The sequence below is a fragment of the Pithys albifrons genome, chromosome 21 (genome assembly GCF_047495875.1).
Source record: "Pithys albifrons albifrons isolate INPA30051 chromosome 21, PitAlb_v1, whole genome shotgun sequence".
NCBI classification, from domain to species: domain Eukaryota; kingdom Metazoa; phylum Chordata; class Aves; order Passeriformes; family Thamnophilidae; genus Pithys; species Pithys albifrons.
The window spans coordinates 9,972,501-9,997,294 of NC_092478.1; the positions used below are offsets into that span (position 1 = coordinate 9,972,501).

Genomic DNA, 24,794 nt, shown 5'->3' on the forward strand with positions numbered 1-24,794 from the left:
CCTCCTTTGGTGTCCATAAAGAGCCAGGCAGAGAGCCTGAAGTTGCTTTACTGGCAGTGATGAGTGAAGGCTGCATTGGGAACTCCGTGCTCTGCCCATGTCTGTGATACCTGAGAGTCAGCACCTCCACCTGCTCAGCTGTCACACCCCTTGCCCAGGTCTCTGCCATGATAATCTGCCCCTGCTCAGCTCCAGATAACACAATGCATTCCCTTTCTACTGCCTGAGCTTATTTGCACACATAGCCAGCCATAAGGAGCTTTAAATGGGTATTACACTGCAGGAAAAACCCCTGTGGCCCACCAAGTAGTGGGTTGGAAAACCAGTTTAGATTTGCAAAGAGACTGGTATTAAAATCCTGCAGGACTTGGCATTCCACCTGCCATGGGTTTTCAGCCCTGTGAATAATAAAGGAGCCCTGGTAATTTTGCTAAAAAATGAAATCCCATCATTTCTGCAGAATAAACAAAACCAACCCCAATGCATTAGCTATGCAATGCTTCTCAGCACCACAGTGGGAATGCATCATTAAAGGCAGATTTTAGCCATGAAAAGTGTTTTAAAAAAGTAATAAATACACAAAACTTTACGTACACTTTTCATTTCATTCCCACATCCTCTCTGTGGGAGGTGGACTCAGATTAAGTTGGTATAGCCAATTCCTCCAGCTCCAGGAAGCTGCAGCCCTATTTCTTACAGCTCACTTATTGTGTATTGTGCTCTAAAGTAGATCCCACCTGCAAGTGCGAAATTTGGGAGTATAACTCTGTGATGTTCACAGATATTAGAAATGAAAAGAAGGAAAGAGCAGCTAGAATGTCATCTCACTGTGGGCACAACAAGTTCACATCCCCATTTCCAGGTCCTAAGGCACACAGCAAGGCCAATTCACTGATTTTTCTCCCCTGAAAGGCTGATTAATTACAAAATTCTGCTGGAATCCTCTATGCTGAAATCTAAGATGGCTTTATCAGTTACATGAGGAGCTGCTTTTGAAGAAGGAGCACAGCACCAAGAAAGTGCATGTGCAAATTACTGTAGGGAACATCTTTGCTGGCCCATAGTCTGGACAGAGCAGTGTTGCCTTGTCCCTCTTCCAGCTGAGGAACCACCACCATCAATTTGAGGAAGGAGCAAAGTGCAGGTTGGTGTCCCAGCTGCTGGTAGGGTGATGCTCTAAGGAAGGCAAAACAACCCTCACACCCAAATTAAACCTTAAGGAGGAAGAAAAGAAAGGTACCTGCAAATATCAGAATCCTGAAGGATATCAAAACAGGAGACAACGGCCACAGTCAACAAGGTATGGCCAAGCCTTGGCCAGTGACAAACCAGAGTACCTAAGGCTTCTTAGTGCTTTTGATTATATCTCAAAAATACTGTAAAATAATGGGATTGAGTCTCCTCCCTGGCAGAGTGGCTTTTAACTATAAGTGATTCCCTCCCGATGCTGTGTCTTGGTTTGAGATAAGCAACTGCCAACCCCCCCAAGCACAGAGAGAAAAGCCTCCCTCCTAACACCAGGGAGAGGGAGGAAAAGAGAGGGGAAAGAAAAAAACACTTTGAACCACATTTATACTAAAATTACATATATTTTTACAGAAAGGAAGAGACAATTAGAAGAGAGTACAAATATTCACTCACACAAGTCTGCAACAACAAGTTCCCCACTTCTTAACAAACACACAAATTCTACTGTCTTAACTACACATTACTTAAGAAAAACCTTATTCCCCAGGGAGACAAACCCAAGCAGAAAGGAGAGACCCAGAATGGCACAATTTACTTTCCTGAGATACCCTGTGAGCCAGTGGTGGGCCTGGTCCTCTCCATCCCCCCTGGGACAGCATCGTGTGTCCTCCCAAGAGGAGGCTGAGAAGTGACTGCCTTAACCACTCCCACACTGGTTCCTACTGCCCTGGAGATGATGTCATAATGTGGTATGGAATACAAAATTACTGGCTAGCAGAGGTCAGCTGTCAGCTCAGCCCAGCTCAAGTCAGCTGACAGCTTCAGCCTAGTCCAGACTTCAGAGCCCAAATTTAGGCCCACCTGGGTGAACCCATGACATGCTGGCACTGCACTGGTGCCAACGAGAGCTGTGAGAGGCACAGAGTTACTCTGGGCACTGCATCCAAAACATCCTGCTCTAGTAATTCCCAGGACACATCCATGGCAGGCACTGTCCAGGTCACTGCAACAGTCTCAGCCTTGAAAAGACACGGAATGACAGAGGCCAGCTGTAAAATATCCGTGCACATTCCATGGCCACTGGCTGTCCTGGTGGGGGCTGTCAGTGAAGGGCCCCAGTTCCCAGAAGACACAACTGCAGCAAAGGATACTGCAAGGTTACCAAGGAAAGGCAAGTCCCGAGGGTAATATTCAGGAGCAGTGCCCTGGCTGGGAGCTCCTTCCTGCTGTGGAATGTCACTCACAGGGAAAGTCAGGATGCCTTGATAGGCTTCACAATCCCCATCAGCTCTTCAGCTGCTTGGCTAATCAGATACTATTACCTCCTTTGTGTTTTCTTTCCCAGCTCTCTCTCTCTTTCTCTGGCAAGGTTGCTGTAAAAGGACTCAGTAATGATTCCTATCTAAATATTTCACTTGCAATACAAAGGTCTGTATTTTGCATACCTTGGAACTTCTGTTGCTTTGTCTTTTGACAAAAAGCTCCCTGGGCTTCTGGGAATAAATAGTGATAATTGTACCCAGGCTCCACAGAGCATCTTGTACATTAAACCCCACTAACTTGGATTCAAAGGCAGTAATCACTGAGAATGTGACTTCAGCACACCCAAACCCTAAGGCTTGTGTGAAGGTGGAGGTTGGGAACCTCCCTTTTTCAGGCTTGAGGCTACACCAGATCTTACTGTGCCAGACAGACAGCCTGGCAGGACATGTGGAACCAGAGCTTGGTGCCGTGATTCCCAGTCCTGTGGGGTCACCTCCTCCTTTGGGATCCTCCCTCACAACATGCAGAGTGAAAGGAACATTTCATTTTAGAAACATGTTTGTCATGGGCCTGGATCTTTTATAGACATTGGCCATGCCTATAGACATATTGCCATTACATTCCTGGGGGGAAGATGCAGGTCAGTGCTAAAAGCTTTAGAAAATTCCACCTTTTGACTTAAATCTTGTTTTCCTTGTGTGCAGAACACCAAGATTTCAACTTTGCCTACATTAGGGGAGATTAAACTTCAGAATCCCAAATTGTTAGAAGTAATTTTTTCTCCCAGTTCTTTAACAAGACAGACCTGGTGCCTTTAAAGTTTTCTGCAAAGGGCAGATCCCCAGGACTTTGACCCTCCTTTCCCATACCCTAAGAGCACCTTCACCAACAAACAACCACCCCGTGTTGAGCAGACATTCAATCCTGCAGAACAGTTCAAGTAGTCCCTGGAGCAGGGCCCTGACTATAATCCCTGCAGCTCCCTGTGCTGTGTGTGGGGACACAGACCATCAGCAACAGCCCTGCTCCATCCACCCAACCCTGCTCCTTACACCCATCCCTGTTCCTTCCACCCAACCCTGCTCCTTCTACCCACCCTGCTCCTTCTACCCACCCTGCTCCTTCCACCCAACCCTGCTCCTTCCACCCAGCCTTGCTCCTTCCACCCACCCTGCTCCTTCCACCCACCCTGCTCCTTCCACCCAACCCTGCTTCTTCCACCCAGCCCTGCTCCATCCACCCAACCCTGCTCCTTCCACCCAACCCTGCTCCTTCCACCCAGCCTTGCTCCTTCCACCCACCCTGCTCCTTCCACCCACCCTGCTCCTTCCACCCAACCCTGCTCCTTCCCCCCAACCCTGCTTCTTCCACCCAGCCCTGCTCCTTCCAGCCAGCCCTGCTCCATCCACCCAACCCTGCTCCTTCCACCCAACCCTGCTCCTTCTACCCAGCCTTGCTCCTTCCACCCACCCTGCTCCTTCCACCCAGCCCTGCTCCTTCCACCCACCCTGCTCCTTCCACCCAACCCTGCTTCTTCCACCCAACCCTGCTCCTTCCACCCAACCCTTCTTCTTCCACCCACCCTGTTCCTTCCACCCAGCCCTGCTCTGAGCCACTCAGACCCGAACAAAGGCAGCCTTTTCTCAGCAGGACGTGTTGGCTCAGGCTCTCTGCCACGGCTTCCCAGCTTCTGCAGGTAACTGGATGCAGTGTAGACAAGCCTAATGTGGTTTCATATGGAAATGAGTGGCAAATTATTAATATTAATAACATCTATAAACAACTGGTGACAACTTCAAGTGGCTTATTGTGTAGTACGTACAAGGCATCTGTTCATTATCATTTACAAGACGCTGCTGATACACACACCAATTTACCCGAGGAGCTGTGCAGGCACGTTCCACCCTTGGTTTCCCCTGTCAAAGCCCAAGGTGCTGACAGCAGCCCAGAGTGCTGGGAGAGCAGGGAGCACACCCTGGAGCAGCTCATTTCCCCTCCGAGCTCCTGCTCTGGAAGGTCACACCATTGCATCAGTGGAAACGTGTCTGGCTCAGAGAGGCTGATCCTCGCTGCCAGCCACATGCCTGCAAGCTGTTACATGTCCCTGTGATGGTTTAAGGCCCAAAGGAAACTCCTTCAGCCCAGTGAGCAACCCAGGGGAAAAGGTTGTGAGAGGGAGAGGCAAATGGGGCTGGGAGTACAGCATTCTGCAGAGCACCACTATAAGTTTATTATGTCAAAGACAGAGTAAGCCGTGATGTTACAATTTTTCTGTCAAGGACAGTGATAAAAAACTCCTCACTCCAAGCTCTGGGATTTACGGCGTAGGTTTCCAACCTCCAGAGGCTAATTATTTCCAGTCATCCTGCAGTGCACCCTGGGCAATGCTTTATGAAGTTAGCTTCATGTGGCTGAACACCCCTTACTTCACTGGCCTCTTGCTGTCATGATGCAAAGACGGACTAGTACTTCATGTAGCAATTTTTAAATAGGAGTGGATGATTTTTCAAGTAATTATTAGCCAAAACGTCAAACAGAAAGGCAGAGGCTGGCTATCCTACTGAGAGGAACCACTGAGGCAGAAAATATGTGCCAGAGCATGGAGTGGAAGCTGCACTGAGCTTGCTGTCAGACAATGTGCTTTATCAAATGGGAACACAACACCAGGCTGCTCATAATGCCTCCTTTAATGAGGCAGCCCGGCCGCCATGCTCGGCTGTGCTCACAGAAACACAGGAGCCTTTCAGCCACTGAGCTTAATCTCATTTCCTCATCTGAGAAGGGCCCGGGAAACCCAACACTTTCAGAAAAATTGTTTTTTAATTGTTGTTGGCAACCTCATCTGCTGCCTTCAAAGGACAAGTTAATGGTGTCTAAACAGAGGACGGTGACACTGCAGAGAACGGGGCAGCTTCTCCTCTCTCTTTCTCTCTCTGCCTCACAAAGACCAAGTCTCAAATTACCAGATGTTTTCTTCATCTTTTGGAAAAGCAAAAAAAAGATGTCGAGCCCTTCCTTGAAGGCAGAGGGGGGAATGACAACCCTGAGCCTGCAGCAGGAACAGCTTTGAAGTGGAGCCCTGCAAAGGCCATCCCGGGAGCTCTGAGCAATGCCACACTGAACGTGACCTCCTGGATTGCACACAGTGGAGAAGAATGACCTCTGGAGGTTCAAACACCAGGGTTCAGCCAGGGATTTCTGCTGCTCTTAAATCCCACAATCCCCCCACGTGCAAATGGGGAAACCAGTTCATCCTTCCCTTCTTTCTGCTGCCTCATTTGCTCCGTTAACTTTGCAAGTGTTTTTGGACATGGATCAGTCCTTTTTCTGTGTTTAGTGATGATACCTAAAGACTGTCTGCATATAAATGACCAGTAATGGCAGTGCTCTTACCAGATGGCCACCAAACCTTGGTCAATTCTCACCTTTCTGGAATTATCTTCTGTATTGGGCTGTGTAGAAAACCTGAACTAGGAACCTTTGAGGAAATTAAGGCATAGACTCATAGAATCACAGAATAGTTTGGGTTGGAAGGGACCTTAAAAACCATGGATCAAAGCATGTGACAAATCCTTCCCTGGGAGGGTGGGCAGGCCCTGGCACAGGTGCCCAGAGCTGAGGCTGCCCCATCCCTGGAAATGTCCAAGGCCAGGCTGGACAGGGCTTGGAGCACCCTGGGCTGGTGGGAGGTGTCCCTGCCCATGGCAGGGGGTGGGTGGGACTGGATGATTTTACAGTCCCTTCCAACCCAAATCATCTTATGATTCTGAAACGTAACCCAAGTAGATTTAGGAGTGAAGATACAATAATTGTTTTTTATAAAAGGCTGCATGAAATAGGAGGAAAACCCCCAACCCTGCATACAGTTGCAATAAAGCTCATTGTGCACATCTCCAAAGGGACAGCCACACGTGCCCCAGCAATCCAGCTGTGCTACATCTGGGCTTTCAGAGCAAGCCTGCATTTCAGTCAGGTCACACTGGGTGTTCCAACTATCTCTGTACCTGCAGAAATATCTGAGCTGAAAGGAACTGCTCAGCTCATTAACAGTCCCCCTCTTTGAAGCTCCATTCAATTTTAGCAATTGAAAAGCTGGAGGTGGCTCAGGCTGACAAACAGTAACCCCAGCCAGGCCTGCACTGTCTGTCCAGCTCATGGCATGTCAGAAGGAAGTTCAGTGCCATTCAGGGGTGCTGAACCAGAGTGGATGTGTGTCAGTGCTTAGCTTACAGTCAACTGCTGTATTTCACAAAATCACAGAATATTCTGGGTTGGAAGGAACCCACAGAGTCCAACCCTTAGAACATCCAAACAATCCCACCATGTGCCTCAGAACATCATCCAAACCCTCCTGGAGCTCTGGCAGCCTTGGGGCTGTGCCCACTGCCCTGGGGAGCCTGGGCAGTGCCCACCACTCTCTGGGGGAAGAGCCTTTCCCTGAGATCCAACCTGCCCCTGCCCTGGCACAGCTCCAGCCATTCCCTGGGTGCTGTCCCTGGTCCCACAGAGCAGAGCTCAGTGCCTGCCCCTCCTCTGCCCTTCCCCAGGGAGTTGTCCCTGCACTGAGGTGTCCCCTCAGTCTCCTCCAGGCTTTTTCTAAAAGCAGCTGATTCCCATCAGAAGTTTGCTCCCACCTGACCTGAGCTACACCAAAGGCACTCAGACTGAAACACAAATGTCCACAAAGGCAGCACTGTCTTAATGACTTGTTTTCAATTTAGTCCTAAATGAAGCTTTAAGAGGTCTCTATTGTTGTTAGTACCTAATTTTTAAAACAGAGATTTGCAAGGGATTGTCCATCTGCAGGAAGAGCATCCAGGTATCTGCCTTGTTCCTGAATGGAGATGCTCCAGGGGAAAAGCAGATTGCCAGTCCAACTGTTCCTGAAGATTTGGTTCCAAGTCTGGCCTTCCAAAATTGTCTCAGCATGGGTTGTGCTGAGCAAGTAAATCCCTTCTGGGAAGGACACATACATGACTTGACCAACGTGGAGAAGATTTTGGAAAACCACATCTGGTGCCTCACTTGTCTGGAGCTGGCACCAGGCATGGCACATGTGCAGGGAGAGGTGAAACCCAGCCTGGCCTCTCAGCTGACATGATCCCTCAAGGCAAAATGTCAAGAGAAACATCACAAAACCACATGACTTCAGGTAGGAGCTGCCAACTTCAGGCATGTATGAGCATGTGGGACAGGTTCCTTTGAGCCAGCACCTCCTGCCCCCTCGGGCATCCTGCTGGTGTTACTGCCCTCTGCTCTGGGAAAGAAAACCCACCTGAGGCGTGGCCTGAAGAGCAGCAAGAATCAGGCAAAACAGCCAAGCAAAGAGCTACTGGAAGCTTATGATTAAGCATAAATTTTTCAGAAGCCCATAAACAATTCAAACATGCAGCATTTCACAGAAAGCAGTGGAACCAGGGGCTTGGGTTAGTCACACCCGTTGCTGCAGGAGCCACTGCACAGCAGCACAGCTCTGTCTGCTGGGGACATGGGCACAGATCAACACAGACCCCAAGTCTTACACTAGGGATAGGCAAGAGTTTTCCAGGGGAAAACAAGAAAAAGCCAATAAAAAAGCAAGTTTTGTCCAACTGTGGTGGTTCATCAGGAAAAAAGATTGGAAGCCAGACAAGGCTCCAGCCCTTCACATTATTACATCTCTGACATAAAAATGACAACAGATGAGCTCAGTGCCAGCAAACCCGATCCCAAAGCAGCAGAGGGGCCCTGGCATCCATAACCTCCATCCTTTTGAAGGCTGTCATCTCACAGAGCCTCTTGTTCTGCACTTCCAGCTGTTTATATGACACAAAATACTTTCTGGATGCAAGTCCCAGCCCTCTCACATCTCACGTATGGAAGGATTAACCTGAGGAGGAAACCGTCAGACAAGCCTGACTCGAATTCCACCCCCATTTCAGCAACACACAGAAGGAGCCAACACCTTTCTGCAGAGTGGCAAATTAATGTCTTACAACTGAAATAATCCATAGGAGTCTGCATCTAAGACCTTTGCCAGGGTCCAAGACTCTACTGCATGTCAATAAAAGCACCTCATCAGGCTCTGGGAGCACCAAGGGCCACCAGCCGAGCCGTGGGCAGGTTGCAAACAGCTCCCAGAGCTGCAGCACTTGGGCATCAGAGGTTGTGTGGGTAAAACCAACCTGGGAAGAAGTCACTTTGCAGAGAGACCTCCCCATTCCACTGCTCCCTCTGCCCAAAGCCTCAACCACACATTCATTCCTCAGCATCCTACAACACAGACGTCCTTGGGAACCACTGCCATCCCCTCCTGGCCCTGCCCTGTCTGTGGTGTGTCCTGTGACTCTGGATCATAAGGATTTGGGTATGATCCTTGTAACACAAGAACAGTCCTTCTGTGACACACCAAAAGTCTCCAAGAAAGTCCAGAGTTGGGTTTCTAGGGAATGGCACAAGAAGAAGCATGTGAGGACACTCCTCTGCACCTGCTCTCTGCTTTCTGCCACTGATGGCTCTGAGATTTCTTAAGCCAAGGACATCAGCTTTGTACTTAAAGTTTCCCATAGTTCTTTCTTCCCAAAAAAATGGTCCCCTCACCATCAGGAAGTCTCACCACATCCAGTTCAACTTCATTCTATACCATGTTTTTCCTACAAAACTCTACTTTTACAATATTTAGAGCTGCATAACTTCAACTGAAGTAAACCAAAGAGAATTAAATCAGGAAGGTCAATCTTAAATCCCATTGTGCTGTCTGATAAAGTCATGAAATATTTGAAGAGGCAAAGGCACAAACCCAAGACCGTGGTGGCCAGTGCTGTTTATGGAGGTGGCCAAGGAGGTGAGTGAAGAAGCACCTACATCTCTGCAGGAGGTGCTTTTGGTTTCTGAATGAGCTCTTCCTGCCTGCAGCAGGAACCAGCTGCTGCTCTGCCCTCACTCCTTCCCAGTATATTTTGGAAAGACTACATAAGCCTCAGAAAATCTTGTGATGAGGGTCATGCTATGCTGTTGCAGATGTTACAGAAGAACATGTCAAGGCAAAGAGAAGTGAATGGATGAGCTGGATCAAGAATGGATGTCTGGCTTCCTGGGTATGGCTGTTTGGCAAGGGAAAGTGGGATTAATGAGAGGTCAGCACATGCCCAAGGGTTCAGAAATGACCCCTTTCACTTCCAGTGTTCCTCACAGCTCACAGGGTGGCTCCTCTCCAACACACAGCACCTACAACTGTCTCTGTCCAGACTGGGGGCTCCACAACAAAGTTTCCTCAAACCCACCCAACACTGCAGAGCACTTGGCCAGGGCATGGAAACAACTGGAACGCTCCAAGGAAACTGGAACAGGCACAGAAACCCACAGGAGGATGCCCTGGGCTTCAGCACGTACAGAATCATCAATCTCAGGATGAGAGAAAGGACTTCATGTCTAGATGACATCAAACATCCCTGTCAGGATCGTGACGTTCGTTCCCTTGCTGCTGACCTGGAAAGCAAAATATGCCCTTGACACCCGACCCAAGCAAATGTGAAGGCAATTTTACTGACAGCATGAATAAAATAAAGTCTCCCTGACAGGCCTACGGAGAGGGGGAAGAGATGGAGTGGTTCATGCTATCCTCTGTTAGCTAAAACCCTTTGGACTTTGCTTCCACCTCACTGCAGAAGGCTGCTGATGCAAGGGGTGATATTTGCCTGCAATCTTTCCCTGGGAAGTAATTAGTTTCCATTTAGAGGGATGACAAATTGATCAGGCAGGAATCTCACTGAGCTCTGAATTGAAGCTAAACTGCGATAGCTGCAGCTCTGGCAAGTTGGGTTTGTCAGTCTGTCAATGCATTTTACAGTTTCAAAATTCAATCACCCAACAGCAGGAAAGACATTGACTCTTAAAAAAAAAAAAAAAAGAGGAAAAAAAGAAGGAAGAAGAAGCAGCAGCAGAAGAAGAGGGGGGAGAACCACCAAAGCCTACACTTCCTCCTGCAAGTTCATTATCACCTCTCCAAAGCATGACGGTGGTGTGAAATGGGTTAGACGCATGGATGCCTCTGTTAACGGCCAAGGCAAAAAAAAAGTCGCACATCATTAGGAATGGAATAAACGATACCGAGGCACAGAGCAGAAATGATTTGATTAGCAATTTCCAGTTTTGAAAAGACCTGGAAGAGAACCAAATGACTATACAGAAGGTGTGATGGAGTTCTTAATTGCTGTAACTGCACAGGGAGACTCGATGATTTGTGACATATAATACAGCACAGTACGCTAACGCTAATAACTGTTAATTAACTGCAGCAATGATATACTCTCAAAATGCACATACAAGTTACCATAATTTCTAGATTAAAAGCTGCAACGTTCGAAGCCAAAGGCGAAGGGAAGGCAGCACAGAGGGAGCGGGGGAAGAGAAGAAAGCGGAAAAGGAGGTAGAGAATATTTCCTTTCTTCAACCTCCCTTTTGAGCACTTCTGACATCTCACCCGGAGCAAAGCGGCTGGAAAGCACTAGGAAAAAGAATAAAACACTCCTGCCGAAATGCAGAGCGGTTCCTGCATGAAGCTCTCCCTCCAGAGCAGCAGTTATTAATTCTGAAAGGCTGTTGTTGCACCAGGCCATCTGGCTGTGCCGTAAAGAGTTCAGGAGCTGCTGCTGAGCTCAGACTCCTGTCGGATCCCACCCGCCCCAGCCACATCATTCACTCGCAAATGTTAGTGCACCGGTCTGTTCCCATCGCTGCTGTTTGCCAGTCCCCTTATTTATTTGCAGGCAGTGTGTGGCACTGCCCAGTGCAGAACTGGCTCTGCCAGGAGCCTGGGGGGAGCCCAGAGACAATCCCCTCACCCAGCGGATGCTCTGAAGCTGCTTTCTCTCTGTCTCTGAACAGCAGGGCTGTGTGTGAGCCTGGGAGGGGGCACTTGGGACAAGTTGGGCTGTGTGTGAGCCTGGGAGGGGGCACTTGGGACAAGTTGGGCTGTGTGTGAGCCTGGGAGGGGGCACTTGGGATGAGCTGGGCTGTGTGTGAGGCTGGGAGGGGGCAATTGGGATGAGCTGGGCTGTGTGTGAGGCTGGGAGGGGGCACTTGGGACGAGCTGGGCTGTGTGTGAGCCTGGGAGGGGGCACTTGGGATGAGCTGGACTGTGTGTGAGCCTGGGAGGGGGCACTTGGGATGAGCTGGGCTGTGTGTGAGGCTGGGAGGGGGCACTTGGGATGAGCTGGGCTGTGTGTGAGCCTGGGAGGGGGCACGTGGGACAAGCTGCTGGATTGACAGCCTGGGAGACTGAAGGCTTCTGTTTCTCCCCAGCAGGCAGACACAGCCATGCTCCCACACGCCGAGACGGGAATCAGATGACACTGATTAGCTGTCCAGAATCGCTAAAACATTTTCTCTTTCGGATCAATAGTAATAAAGAGGAGGGTAAGGCAGGTATCAGGCTGCTCTGTGGAAGGCTGATGCTGATCCTGCTGCAGAGCTGTGGCCAGCCCCAGCAGAAATCCCTCCTGGAGTGCTTCCCCTCCGAGGTTCTTCCAGTGCAAGCCATCTGCAGCCAGGCTGGTCTTGTCCCAACCCTAACACATCCATGACCTCGTGGATGCAGAGCTGACAGGCTTTGTTCTTCCCTTGTTCTTCCCAGGCTCCTCCTGGATGGCCTCCAAAGGGCAGTTAAGTGAAGTGGTCCACGTTGTGGAAGGCACCGCTGTCCATGGGGGTGAGTCCAAACCCAATCGCTGCGGCAAACCAGGAAAAAACCAACACCTTCATCCAACCTACATCTTTCTGTGGTTCCAGGATTCTGTGATTCCAGGATTCTGTGATTCCAGGGTTCTGTGGTTCCATGGTTCTGTGATTCCAGGATTCTGTGATTCCAGGATTCTGTGATTCCATGGCTCTGTGATTCCATGATTCTGTGGTTCCATGATTCTGTGATTCCATGGTTCTGTGATTCCATGGTTCTGTGATTCCATGATTCTGTGATTCCGATTCTGTGGTTCCAGGATTCTGTGATTCCATGGTTCTGTGATTCCATGATTCTGTGATTCCATGGTTCTGTGATTCCAGGATTCTGTGATTCCATAATTCTGTGATTCCATGATTCTGTGATTCCATGGTTCTGTGATTCCATAATTCTGTGATTCCATGATTCTGTGATTCCATGGTTCTGTGATTCCAGCATTCTGATTCCATGGTTCCGTGATTGCATGGTTCTGTGGTTCCAGGATTCTGTGATTCCATAATTCTGTGATTCCAGGATTCTGTGATTCCATGGCTCTGTGATTCCATGATTCTGTGGTTCCATGATTCTGTGATTCCATGGCTCTGTGATTCCATGATTCTGTGGTTCCATGATTCTGTGATTCCAGGATTCTGTGATTCCATGGCTCTGTGATTCCATGATTCTGTGGTTCCAGGATTCTGTGATTCCAGGATTCTGTGATTCCATGGCTCTGTGATTCCATGATTCTGTGATTCCAGGATTCTGTGATTCCATGGTTCTGTGATTCCATGATTCTGTGATTCCATGGTTCTGTGATTCCAGGATTCTGTGATTCCATAATTCTGTGATTCCATGATTCTGTGATTCCATGGTTCTGTGATTCCAGCATTCTGATTCCATGGTTCCGTGATTGCATGGTTCTGTGGTTCCATGGTTCTGTGATTCCAGGATTCTGTGATTCCAGGATTCTGTGATTCCAGGGTTCTGTGATTCCATGGTTCTGTGATTCCATGGTTCTGTGATTCCAGGATTCTGTGATTCCAGGGTTCTGTGATTCCAGGGTTCTGTGATTCCATGGTTCTGTGATTGCATGGCCCTGTGGTTTCATGGTTCTGTGATTCCATGATTCTGTGATTCCATGGTTCTGTGATTCCATGATTCTGTGGTTCCAGGATTCTGTTATTCCATACCCCCAGTGCTCACTAGGGCACCCCAGGATACAGCTGATGGCAAGGAAAAGGATTCAAGCAGAGAGCAACGAGGGATAAAAAAAGGCCTAACAGACTCTGTATCCCCCCCGTTCACACCAGCACAGCGTGTTGAGAGCACGTGTGAAGTCTATCTATCATTTGAACATTGAAGTGCCTGGAAAAATATTAAGGGTAAACTTTGCTGTCATTCCAACATATGGCAAGGCACTGAAATATAGACATATCCTGAGGAAACTGGAGAATTTGAATGAAAACTCCTGTACTGAAGAGCACATTGGTTCTGTGTTTTCCAGTTTTTTGTCCACCTCCTCCTCCTCCAGTTTTGGTTTTTTTTTTTCCTACTCCAGTTTCTTTCAAGCTAATCGACCAATTCTCCTTCATGGAATCCTAGAATGGTTTGGGTTGGAGGAGACGTCAAAGACCATCTCATTCCACCCCCTGCCATGGGCAGGGACACCTCCCACCAGCCCAGTTTGCTCCAAGCCCTGTCCAGCCTGGCCTTGGACACTCCCAGGGATGGGGCAGCCACAGCTTCTCTGGGCACCTGTGCCAGGGCCTGTCCACCATCCTCTGGTGAAAGAATTTCTTCCTAACATTCAATCTAAATCTCTTCCCATTTAGTTTAAAACTGCTCTTCCTTATCCCATCACTATCTGCCCCTGTCAGAATTCCCTCTCCCTCATTTTATAAACACCCTTCAAGTGCTGGAAGGCCCTTTCAGCACCCTGAGGAGCATGGTGAATATATATAGACTGGGGGGAAAAGAAAGAAGAAAAATAAGGTCATATTTATGTTCTAATAAAGGAAACAGCTTCTAGCTATCAAAAAACCTAGAGAATTTTCTATTTTTATGTTGGGCATGAAAGACAGCCTTGACCTACCTGACCCCACAGCCCTACTCCTTCCCTGGCTGTGTGGCCAGAACAGACCCAGCCCTTACACACCTCCAGCACTCTGCCCAAATGGAAATGGCACCCAGGATGACATTTTTATCATTTTCCTCAGTAGCAGAATGACACTGCTGGGACAATCCTTCCCCTTCCCTCACCTCTGTTTCTTCAAGGGCTCCTAAGCTGTCACATCACTCCCAGTTTTGCTCCCATGACCACAGCCTCTAAATAATATTGCATTTTCTTTCCCACCTACCACAGAACTTTCCAACTGATTTCAGTGTAAAAGGAACGCTGTGAACACTGGTCCATACGCACGACAGGCATTTAATAACCCCCCTGGGAAGGAAAAGCTTCTGAAACTGCTCAAATGCATCCTGTGGGGATGGCAGCCTGGAGTGAAAGATTCTTAAAGACTTTTTGTGTGACAGCATCACACCCTCTGAGAGTCCCAGGTGCCATTAGGGGGGAGGAGGGGACTGCAGCACACTTGAAGAATTGAAGAATAATCAGCCTCAGGTATTAATGTTTTGCTTGAAGATGTGAAAGATAAGACACTGAGATGGTGTGATTGCCAGAGAAGGGGGTGTTGGTAAGACATAAAGCTGCCTGTTCAGTTCTGCACCCTCCTGCCTCAAGGCTGCTGCTGCCCACCAGATCCCACACATTATACAGGATTCACCAGGGACCACAGCCAGGTGGGGGAAGGGGCTGCTGAAAACCTGGATCAGCCTCTTGGAGAAACCGGAATAACAACTCCCTGTGTCATTTCCACCCCACGGCCTTCCAGCAACCCCTCTCAAGCCCTGCCAGCTTGTCCCACACAGACCTCTGCCCCAGACATGACATCCTGATTCTACTGCAGAAAGTATTTTTCATATCTGATGGGAAATTAGGGGTAAAGGAGGCTCTCCTTTCAGGTCTTTTCCATTCTAAATCCTGACTTTGTCTCAGCACCACAAAAACAAAGCCTTTGTATGGGACAGCTTGGCACCCACCCTCATGCAAGGGGGGATTACACTTTCCAAGTTGCAATTTTTGCCCTTGAAATGTTTCCCTCATAATTAGGAGCAATTTTTTTTTCTCTGTCACAAGACAAAATTCCTTTGTGCAAAAAACCCAAAGCAAAGCCTATATATTACTTACTTCTCTATTTAAAGCCTTTAGCTTTCCTGGAGATTAACTGTCTGATAAACCCTCCTGAGCTGGGCTTAAGGGCAGCACTGCCCTCTCAGCCCCAGCTGGGCTTTTCTCACAACTGGATTGTGGCTAAACCCTTGGGAGGCCCTGGCTCCCACGTCCTCCTGGAAAAGTCCTTCTCCTGTGCTGGCTCCTGGGAGAGCACCTCTTAACCTGGACACCAGCAGAGACCTTCCAGCCCATACCCTTTTAACAATAACCTTTGTGAATTTTTTTCCTGAATTTCCTCACCTATGACTTTCCTAGACATTTATCCCACCCCTCACTGCAAACACCTATTTCTACTTGCTTTGCCCCTTCACATGGCTGGAGTTCAGGGTGATTTGGGGGGAGCTGGAGAACAAGGAGGCATTTTGCTCCAGATCCTGGCCTGTCTCCACCCAGGGGTGTTGGGAGTGTCCCAGGCAGCCAGCACAGCCTCCAGAGTATTTAAAGGATAATGTGTGCACCAATGGGAGCCACAGGGGCCAACCTGACAGCTGGTGCCAGAGGGGATGGCAGAGGCCCAAAGTCTCTGGGGCACAGAGCAAGTCACTGGGGACAACACCTGCACCTTGAGTGCTGCAATGGAGCTTCTCCCATGGGTGCCCTGTGGAATCCCATCAGTGCAGAACAGCAGGTTCACAGGCACTTGGCTGTTCACTAATCCTTCATACCTCATGTTCCTGATCCTGCCTTCAGCCCTAGTCCATCTCCAAGGATTAAGTGGTTGGCTCCCAAGCTCTTGGCCTGGCCTCTGTGCTTTGTGCCCAGCCTTCAGCTCCTGCCAACCCAGAATTTCTCTGGCTCCTCAGCTTCCTCCTGGCCCTGCCTCCAGTGCAGGGTCTACCCTCATCCTAATAATCCCTGGGAGGGACCACCTTGCTCCTGGTCACGCCACACTTGAACCCTGCCCAGGGATTGGTTCCACCCCTGATTTCTCAGCTGACCTGCCAACATTTGTGCCAAGTGAAAATCCTGCTGGGGCGCAGAAGTGCAGCCCGTTCTGGCTGCATGAAATACAGTTCTCCTTCACTCCCTACAACCACAGAGGTATTTGCTGCCCCAGATGGAAACAAATATTTTTATGGAGATCTGTTTTAACCAAAAGCACATATAAAACAGCAGCGAGAGAAATGTTTGAGGTTTGTGGTGGTTGGAATCTCCGTGCCCCAAATTAATGCTTTGACGTGTATCTTGCGCTTAATCTTTTGTGGCAACTTTTTTACATTTGTAAGAGTTATGGATTTTAAAAGTCACAGCTAAGATTGCTTAATGAGCATTCACCACCCTGGAAGTGGAAGCAAGGCTGATGTGGTTTAGTCAGCTGTTAGCTTTATTGCCTCTCTTCTGTACTAAAAGTGACAAGTTGAACACATTATAGAGAGCTCAGATGTGTTATGTAGATGAAGCCTGCAGCAATATCTGCCTGCTCTCTATTATTTATGATGTCTATATAATACAATGGACTGAGATTTAAGCCATTGTGATGCAGTTTGTTTTCCAGGGTTCTAAAGTACAGCACATTTTACAGAGAATTGCATCTCTGTTACATATTAATCAAATCCATCTTACATGCAGCTCTTACACTGTAAACTAAAGGGAAAGAAAGATTAAAGCGCTTGGCTTTTCCTCAGCTGTCAAGGACTGGCAATAAAATAATAATAAGGGCTTCTAAATAATGTGTGTGTGACAGGCCTTTGCTCGGCTGTGCAGTCCTTTATGGAGGTTAACTACAAAATAAGTTCCAGTGAGTGATTGAGAACAGGCGAGTGTGGAATACTGCAATGCCAAGCCCTGCATAATTCTTTGCAAAGTTCATTTGCAGAAATTCTCCCAACCTGACAAGCCAAAGTTGTTGCGGGTCCAGGCACTCAGCAGGGGTGTGAAGTTTAACTCCTGCTGCCCCTGCTCCAAAGCCTCACCTCCCTTCTGAAGAGCTTCAGCTGCAGCCCATTAAAGCAGAAAGCTCCACTCCAGCAACACCAGCCAGTCTTCCTGGTTTCTTAAAAATATTATTATGAGGGAAGTCATGGGAAAGTTATTTTATTATAAAATATATAAAACTCTGTAGAGGTCTGTGGTTTTGGATTTTTCTTTTCCATCATTAGCCAGAGTTTTGAAGATCAAGAGGTGGAATTTTTAAGAACAGCCTAAATCACAACAAGTTTTTAAGACTGTATGAACTGTGGAATTTATTGGAGGTGGTTTCTGCCTTTCCTCCCTTGGCTTTTGCTTCCAGGTAGCCTTCCAAAGTTCTTGTGTCTGCTCTGCCCTATTACCCCCTTAGCAGCCACAGCTTGCAGGTGGTCTGTCCACTCCACTCCAGGTCACCCACACCATGGTGGAGGGACAACAGGGACCATGAGGAAGAGGAAGCCAAGAGGACGAACTTCCTCTCTGTGCAGTGACCCAGCACTGAAGAGGCTGCCCAGGGAGGGGGTGGAGTCTCCGCCCTGGGGATATTCCAGAACCCTCTGGGCACAGTCCTGTGCCATGTGCTCTGGGATGGAGGTGGCACCAGATGCCCCACTGTGGTCCCTTCCAGCCTGACCCACTCTGGGATGCTGTGAGAACATCCCAAGTCTCAGTGATGCTCAGCTGCTAAGGCTCAGGATTAAGGATCCAGTGTTTAGTGTGGGCTCTCTCCCTGACTTTCCACATAGCCACAGGTGGCATTCCTGTCCCCAGAGTGTGATGACAATCAGGCTTACAGAGCCCCACAACCCATGGAAGAAAAATCACCAGGTGAAAGCTGAGCTTTCAAGCTCTGCTCTGCTGGGGACAGGAGGAATAAAGCAGAGGAAGGGATGAAGGATGTGTGTGTGAGTGTTCAGCAGCACTTCGCATCACACTCAGCCAAGCCAACCAGCACAGTAGCCCTGCAAGCCCCAGGGATGCCTCAGCCACTCTGCACAGGGACCCCCAGGGCAGGACACAGCACCCCCAGCCAGGGCAGTGCTGGCCCTCCAGCAGCAGCACCCTCAGAGATGGAGCCAGAAAATTCACCCTCAGACCCAGAGCAAAGTTCTAACAATATTTAGAGCCAGAATCTCCAGCTGGAGTGAGTGTAAAGATGGAGCTGCTGGAAAAACCATGAATTCCGAGCTGGGTCTGTGTCCTGGAGAAAGCAGGTGGGTGCTCAGTCTGGCTCACCTGAAAACCACACAGTATATCCAGGCAGTGGGAATTTTAAGCTCACTAACACCAGCAAAGGAGTTTAAGAAATCAAAGGAAGGGCTTCAGGGCACCATCTGGTTGCTGCAAGGCTCCAGGGAGAATTCCTGTTCCCCTCACAGGGTCACTGCCAGCTCCTGCCACCCCCATCTCACAGCAACAGCATTTGTTTACTCCTCATCCAATCCACGAGGGCAAACTCAATGTTTGCTCTCAAAGATCTGCCTTAAAATGCTATTATACATGTCCCTTGGGTCACAGTGGTATTTTAAGTCTATTGCCATGGAAAGAAGATGTTTCCTAGTATTTTCTGTAGTTTTTTTAGTGTTGGGTCTCCTTTCTCACAGACCTCCTGAAACTCTGGGTGTGGATTCCTCAGCCTGTTTTGCTCTGTGATATTCACACTGTGACTACTGGGACTCCTCAGAACACACATACAGGTGTTGCCACCACCTGAGCACTTCACAGCATGGGTGTTGATTGTTGATTTTTGTTGTTGTAATAGTTGTTTTAAATTTGAAAAAAATAATTTTAAACCTAAAAATCAAATCTAACCCCGTTCTTTCGTAACATCCCCATGGTTTGGGTTCATTCCTACTCATGTCAAGTTGATTTACTTCTGATTGACACCACTTGTGATAGTTTGACTCAGGTTTGTTCCTGGTAACCAGATGTAACGAGGGAGGGGCTTGTCTCCTACGTATTCCTCACCTATTCTTTCCCCTCCCATGGGATAGGAGACAGGAGATAGGAAGTTTAGCTCTTGGGTTACCAGGAACAAGCCTGCATCAAACTATCACACCACTGCACACAGGAGAGAAGAAACAAGCCTCGTGTGTGTGTCCTGCATACCACAGGTTACATCTGGAACACAGTAAATAATAAGCATGAATGCCCTAAGTCCTGTGTCCTCAGGTGCTTTATCTTCCAGGGAGACAAATCTTTGCACAGTGAGTGCATCTTTAATCTCCATTCCTGCCATGAGCATCCCTCAGGTAACTGTAATTTGGTGTATGACTGTCTTGAGGACTTCTATGGTATTGGCACTGTCTGTGAAAGCCTCTGAATGCCCCAGACTGGCCAGGCCAAGCTGGGCTCTGAGCATTCATTTAAATACAGAAAAAGGATGTTCTGCTTCTTGTGTGGTCAAGCTTTTCCTTGGAGTCACTTGTGGCTCAACCTCCTCAGAGGAAAATGGAGAGCCCAACCTCTCTTACTGCAAAGACACTCATTATTTTAGGGAATCTTCTCATCTCCTCAGGGCTGTACATGTGGAACTTTGCCATTAAGCCACCAAACAATCTCCCTCTGTCCCTTGGCCATATCCACCAGGCCAGACACATCCACAAGGCACAAGAAGCCAAGAAGAACTGTCCCAGCATTTAATTTTCCCCAGCAAATGGGCAAAGATGGGGTCTGGAAATAGATCAAAACTCCATTGAGTTAAAAATGACCCTGCAGCTCTGAAAGGTTCCTCAGCACTAACATGGAAAGTTCCTGAAGCAAAGCTTGAAGTTGGAGAGATGCCTTCCCAGTCCAGATTGGTAACTGGGGGACAGCAGTGTAAGCAACACTTAAAAGGATAAATAAGAGCTGGCCACAGAGAGGAGCAGGCTGGTTTCTTTTGCTTTCCTTGCCATGGAAAGTGGCCTGCATGGCACCTGACACTCAGGGATCACTTCCCAGGCTCTGGGAAATGAGCCGGGAAAACACAAGCGCAAACCTCCTGTGGTTTATATGTCTGTGGCAGGCGAGCCGTGCAGAATGCAAAGGCAAACCTTTCAATCCTCCCCTCTCCCCAGCCCTGAAAGGCCAGCACAGAGCTCCATTCAGAAGGGGATTTACCACAGGGGTTGGAAAGCCCTCAGTGCTAGACAGGAATCTTGCCCTGACTAAACCTACTTATAAGCCCTCCCATTAACAGTGCTGTGAAGGGCTGGTGGCACAGTGTGTGTGGAACAGAGCTGTAAGTCACAGCACAGGTTTGCTGAATGAGCTGGGGACCAGCTGCATCCCTTTACTCCCTCAATAACACACTGATATGGGCACATTCATTTTCCTGTTGAAGCAGCTCACAGAAAAAATGCGCCTCCCATCCGAGGGGAGGTTACTGGGGGAGCAGATGTGTGCTATACTGCAAATTGTAAACTTGTGGAGCCCTAATCCCATACAATACAATTTAGTTTCATACAAATCCTGTATGTGAAGAAAGCCCCACAAACTGCTTTGCAGCAGGAGGAAGAGGAGCCCTGCTCCTGGGCAGTGGGAGCTCTGCACATCCCCGTGCTGGCCACCAAACCCACCTCCCCAAGGCATTTGCACAGCCCGTGCTCCAGCTCATCCAACTGGAACCCAACACACTCACCCTGCTGGGAGACCCCGAGCCTCAACTCGTGCTTGGGAAGTGCTGGGAGCTCCCTGGGCAAGCAGCCTGCACAGCCATTAACAGCAGCAGCACATTGACTGCACACATCTGGGTCAGCAGCTCCCAGCCAGGGCAAACCACGCAGGGAGCCAAAGGGGAGCCTGGAAACCCCTGGAATTTAATAGCAGTAAGGGACAAATTCGTACAGGCTCGTAATGACAAGGCAAAAATAGGAAAATTGGAAGTAGTGGGGCAAGGTGTCAGCGCAGCATTTAGCACCAGCAGCAAAGAGCAAATCAGGAGTTTTTAAGGGGCAACCTGAGGTGAAGAAGTGGCTCAGGGAGAGAAGGGAGAGCTGTTCCAGTTAAATGGGCACAAGAGAAAGCTCAGCCCCCAACTGCATAAACACTCCGAGGGGAGGGAGGAAGAGGGGGCCGAGAGGAGCAGGGAGGGGGTGAGATGTCACAGATGAGCTGGGAGAGGTGGGATGAGGCAAATCCATAAGGAGCACCGAAACCCAGGAAGACACTGGTGTTTTTTTAATTGAACATGAACAATAAGAAGCAAGCAAGATTAACTGGAAATATAAAGGCTTCCTGTTTTACTTCCTTGGCTTTAAATTTTCATTGGGAATCAGCACATGGAAAGAAAACCCAGCCCTCAAAGGCAGCTCGCTGTCTTGCTGGATCTTGCTTTAAATAGTCAACAGCCCAGTGCTATGTCTTGTGCTGATTGTTCAAGAGCCATTATGGTATCAGTGAATGTCTCTGATTGCATTTAATTCGAGTAGGCAATATATTTTGAATTCAACTTGCTCTAGCAGTCCCCAGCTCTCCCTCCCCCACAGTCTCCCAGATCATTTAAAAGTGAGCAGGTCACATCCTGAGCTGTAGGTACTAACCATGTCATTTCTCCCTCTCCTAGGGGCTTTAAATCCTGCAACTGCTGCCCTGCCAGCAGGAGAGGTGACCCCACATTTGTCCTGCTCATCGCTGGCTAATAACCATTAGGGGCAATGGCACAGCTCCCACCTGCTGCCCAGGAGGAGTGCAGATCGCTCCCAGCGGGATGCCAGTGCTGACAATCTCCTCTCCTTTTCATTACAGGCTTTTGTCACTCTCCCACCCCCAGAAACTACTCAGGAGGGCTCTCAGGGAATTGAACTGCAGTGACAAAGTGGGTCCTGCCCCCTCCCAAGTTAGCAAACACGGGTGAGGGCTGAGGCTGTGCCAGCACAGCTCCCCATGGATGAAGGGGCACCTGGATGGCTCCCTGTGGAGGGACATGGGCTGACACACAGCAGGGAACACACGGGGACACTCACTGTGACATGACAAAGGGTCAGCTCTCACAGCTCAGGCACAAGTCACTTGGTGTCTGGGGAGCACCCCAGCCCCATCTGCTCGAACGTGGCTCTGAATCCCCTGCAGCCCCCAGTGTTGGTGGGGCCGTGCCAAGGCCAAGGTGGGATGTGGCAAGAGGAGCTTCAGCCCCTACAGCACTTTCAAACACCCCAGAACACCAACTCTCTGGGGCATGGGCCTTGCCTTGGCAGGAGAGAGTTTCCTGCCCCCACAGCAGCCCCAGGACATGGAGCTGAGGGGCCTCTGGGCCACAGGTTCTGCTACAAAAGCTTTATTGACCCTTTGCAGAGCCCCTCACAGGGCACCTGCAGCAGCACAGCTGCTCCTGCCACCACCCCAGCAGCATCCCTGCTGCTCCAACAGCATCCCTGCCACCCCAACAGCATCCCTACCACCCCAACAGCATCCCTGATGCCCCAGCAGCATCCCTGCCCCTCTGCCCCAACAGCATCCCTGCTGCCCCACAGCCTCCCTGCCACCCCAACAGCATCCCTGCTGCTCCAACAGCATCCCTGCCACCCCAGCAGCATCCCTGCTGCTCCAACAGCATCCCTGACACCCCAACAGCATTTCTGATGCCCCAACAGCATCCCTGCTGCCCCACAGCATCCCTGACACCTCAACAGCATCCCTGACACCCCAGCAGCAATCCCTGCCACCTCAACAGCATCCCTTCTGCCCCAACAGCATCCCTGCCACCCCAGCAGCTTCCTTGCCACCCCAGCAGCATCCCTGACACCCCAACAGCATCTCTGCAACCCCAGCAGCATCCCTGACACCCCAACAGCATCCCTGACACCTCAACAGCATCCCCTCTGCCCCAACAGCATCTCTGCCCCTCTGCCCCAGCAGCATCCGTGCTACCCGAGCAGCATCCCTGCTACCCCAGCAGCATCCCTGACACCTCAATAGCATCCCTGACACCCCAGCAGCATCCCTGACACCCCAACAGCATCCCTGCAACCCCAGCAGCATCCCTGACACCTCCAGCATCCCTGACACCCCAACAGCATCCCTGACACCCCAACAGCATCTCTACCCCTCTGCCCGAGCAACATCCCTGACACCCCAACAGCATCCCTGCTACCCCAACAGCATCTCTGACACCCCAACAACATCCCTGACACCTCCAGCATCCCTGACACCCCAGCAGCATCCCTGCCACCCCAACAGCATCCCTGCCACCCCAACAGCATCCCTGCTGCCCCACAGCATCCCTGACACCCCAACAGCATCCCTGACACCTCAACAGCATCCCTTCTGCCCCAACAGCATCTCTGCCCCTCTGCCCGAGCAACATCCCTGCCACCCCAGCAGCATCCCTGCCACCCCAACAGCATCCCTGCCACCCCAGCAGCATCCCTGCCACCCCAACAGCATCCCTGACACCCCAACAGCATCCCTGACACCCCAACAGCATCCCTTCTGCCCCAACAGCATCTCTGCCCCTCTGCCCGAGCAACATCCCTGACACCCAACAGCATCCCTGCCACCCCAACAGCATCCCTGCCACCCCAGCAGCATCCCTGCCCCTCTGCACTGCTTCGCTCAGCCCCTGCGAGGGGAAACAAATCCTGCAGCTCTGGTTTTCGGTGCAAGGTGTGTTGGTGGACATAAAGCTAAAGCCCGGCAGCTGTGCTGCCCTGGCAGAGCCTCAGCCGCCGTAAATCGGCGGGTGCCGGAGCTGTACCCGCGGCGGCTCCGTGTGCTCGCCCAGCCCTTTGTACGGCTCTGCCTTCCCTGAAGCAGCAGCAGCAGCAGCAGCAGCCCAGCCTCGCGCTGCAGTGAAGTATTAACTCATACCCAACACAGTTTGTCTCCGAGGACCCTCTTGGCCCCTTCGTCATCCTGTGCTGACATTTTAATCGCGCTTTGGTGGGAGCGGCTGGCAGTTTGTCACGGGGAATGGCGCGGCAGGGCCAGCGGGCTGCGGGCTGCGCGCGGAGCGGCCCCTCTGACAGCCTGAGCAATAATCGCAACTTACTGCGCCGAGCCTGTGGGACACCAGCAGGGCCGCTTTATCTTCTTCATTAAAGTGCGCTCAAAAAAAAAATCCATTTTCCTTTAAAGTCTCAGGAACAGATGGAGTAAAATTAATTGCGCCATTAAGTCCCGATAGACAATACCAGAGTGGTTTTCTTTCAACAGTGCATGTGTGTTACAAAGTGCTCTTCGTAAAAGGCAATTACTGCAACATTTGCCATAAAATAAAGGTTGCTTTAATGGGCAATAAACACAGGCTTCAAATTTTGTATGAAATGGGTCTCCAAAGGGCGCTGTTATAGGCAGCTCAAAGGCACAACTGACTTTAGTATTTCTGCTCTGGCTCCAGCTCAGCTAGTTCGGAGAACAATGATTTCCACCCTTGGATATTTTCGGATGGAATTATCTATGCCATGGCAGTGCCCAGCCCTTTGGCTGGTGGGCACACGGTGCCCGGGCAGACTGCAGTGCTGCCATCCC

General features: G+C 49.8%; 1 protein-coding gene across 1 annotated transcript in view; it reads right to left on the bottom strand.

Moving 5' to 3' along the window:
• Positions 1–24,794, bottom strand: part of AUTS2 (activator of transcription and developmental regulator AUTS2) — a 573,438-nt gene that overhangs the window by 107,778 nt on the left and 440,866 nt on the right. The window lies entirely within an intron of this gene.